The following is a 2,960-nucleotide window of genomic DNA, read 5'->3' on the forward strand; positions in this document are numbered from 1 at the left end:
TTCTTGAGAGAGTGGCTAGGCCACACAGGGCCACTCACCCCTTGAGAGAGTAGCCATGCCATAACCTTTTGTCCACAGGACTCAGAAGTCCATGTGAATTGATCGTGCCTCATCCACAATGTGGCGCACCCCACAAGCTGGGGTCCACATCATACAGCAGATTGCATTCTCACCAACAGTGTACAAAAGTTTTCTTTTCTCCACAACCTCACCAGCACTGCTTGTTTGTTGATTGTTAATGATGGCAATTCTGTCAGGTGTGAAGTGGTATATCATTGTGGTTTTAATTTGCAACTCTCTGATTACTAGTGATGCTGAACATATTTTCATATGTCTCTGGGCCTTCTGTATGTCCCTTTGGAAAAGTGGCTGTTCAGTTCCTTTGCTGATTTTTTTTTTGTCGTTTCATGAATTTCTTGTTGTTCAGTTACAGTTATCTGCATTTTCTCCCCATCCGTCCACACCTCACCATCCAAACCCATCTCCCTCCCTTGCTTCCACACTTCCCCTTGGTTTTGTCCACAGGTCCTTTATACTAGTTCCGCAAAACCCTTCTAGCCACTGTCCCCTTCCGCCTCCTCTCTGGCTGTTGTTAGATTGTTCTTAATTTCAATGTCTTTGGTTATATCTTGTTTGCTTTTTTTTCTTTTGTGGATTATGTTCCACTTAAAGGTGAAATCATATGGTGTTTGTCCCTCTCCACCTGGCTTATTTCGCTTAACATAATGCTTTCCAGTTCCATTTATGTCATAGCAAAGTGTATAAGCTCCTTCTTTCTCTCTGCTGTGTAATATTCCATTGTATAAATGTATCATCAGGTTTTGATCTGTTCATTTACTTATGGGCACTTAGGTTGCTTCCAGCACTTGACTATTGTAAATTGTGCTGATATGAACTTTCAGGTGCATAGGTCCTTTTGGATTGGTGTTTCAGGCTCTTAGGGTATAATCCAAGCAGTGGAATTTCTGTGTCAAAGGCAGTTCTATTTTCTGAGGAAATTCCATACTGTTTTCCACAGTGGCTGCACCCGTCTGCATTCCCACCAACAGTGCACTAGGGCTCCCTTTTCTCAGCATCCTCTCCAACACTTGTTTGTTGATTTCTTTATAATGGCCAGTCTGACTGGTGTGAAGTGGGATCTCACTGTGGTTTTAATTTACATCTCTCTGATGCCTAGTGATGTTGAGCAGCTTTTCATATGTCTCTGAGCCCTCTGTATGTCCTCCTTGGAGTAGTGCTGTTTAGGTCTTTTTCCCATTTTTAATTGGGTTGTTTGTCTTCCTGAGGTAGAGTCATGTGAGTTCTTTATATATTTTGCAGGTCAAACCCTTGTCCAAGGTATCATTGGAAAACATGTTTTCCTACATACTTGGTTCTTTTTTTCATTTTAATGTTCTTTTCTTTAGCCATGCAGAAGCATTTTACTTTGATGAGATCCCACTTATTTATTCTTTCTTTTATGTCCCTTGCTTTAGGGGACATATCAGTGAAGATCTTTCTGAGTGGAATGTCTGAGATTTTCCTGCCAATGTTTTTCTCTAAGGCTTTTATGGTATCACAACTTATATTTAAGTCTTTTATCCACCTTTAATTTATTTTTGTGTATGGTGTACGTTGGAGTTTCATTCTTTTGCACGTTGCTGTCCAGATCTCCCAACACCATATGTTGAAGAGGCTGTTTTTACAGCATTTTATGCATCTTCTCCCTTTTTCAAATATCAATTGACCATAGAGACTTGGGTTTATGTCTAGGCTTTCTGGTCTGTTCCATTGGTCTATGTGCCAGTTTTTGTGCCAGTACCAGGCTGTTTTGATTACAGTGGCCTTGTAATACAGTTTGATATCAGGTATTGTGATCCCCCCTGCTTTGTTTTTCTTTCTCAACATTACTAAAGCTATTCAGAGTTGTTTATGGTTCCATATGAATTTCTAAAATGTTTGTTCTATGTGTGTGAAATATGTCATTGGTACTTTAATAGGGATTGCATTGAATCTTTAAATTGCTTTGGGTAGTGTGGCCATTTTGATGGTATTAATTCTTCCAATTCTTGAGCATTGCTTCCATTGGTTTGTACATTCCTTAATTACTTTCTTCAGTGTTTTATAGATTTCTGCATACAGGTCTGTTAACTACTTGGTTAGGTTTATACCTAGGTACTTTATTTTTCTTGTTGCCACATCAACTGGGATATTTTTTTCCTGATTTCTTTTTCTGATATTTCATTGTTGGTGTACCAGAATGACTTTGATTTCTGGGTATTGACTTTGTATCCAGTTGTTTTACCACATTCATTTATTAGGTCGAGTAGTTTTTTGGTTGAGTCTGTAGGATTTTCTATGTACACTACCATGTCATCTGCAAACAATGAGAGTTTTGCTTCCTCCTTCCCAATTTGGATGATCTTTATTTCTTTTTCTTCTCTGATTGCTGTGGCTAGGACTTCCAGTACCATTTTGAATAGAGTGGTGAAAGCAGGCATCAGTGTCTTGTTCCTGATCGTAGTTGGAAGGCTCAAAGTTTTTGTCCACTGAGTATGATGTTGGCTGTAGATCTCTCATATATGGCCTCTATTATGTTGAAGAAGTCTCCCTCTATTCCCACCTTGCTGAGTGTTTTTATCATAAATGGGTGCCATACCTTATCCAATGATTTTTCACATCTATTGATATGATCATGTGATTTTTGTCTTTCATTTTGTTTGTGTGGTGTATTATTTTTATTGATTTGAAAATATTACACCATTCTTGCATCCCTGGGATGAATCCCACTTGATCATGGTGTATGATCTTTGTAATGTGTTGTTGGATGAGGTTTGCCAATTTTTTTTTGAGGGTTTTAGCATCTATGTTCATCAGCGCTATTAGTCTGAATTTTTCTTCCTTTGTTGTGTCTTTATCAGGTTTTGGGATTAGAGTGATGCTGGCTTCATAAAAAGACTTTGGGAGTTTTCCGTATTCTT

Source organism: Phyllostomus discolor, chromosome X (genome assembly GCF_004126475.2).
Source record: "Phyllostomus discolor isolate MPI-MPIP mPhyDis1 chromosome X, mPhyDis1.pri.v3, whole genome shotgun sequence".
NCBI lineage: Eukaryota > Metazoa > Chordata > Mammalia > Chiroptera > Phyllostomidae > Phyllostomus > Phyllostomus discolor.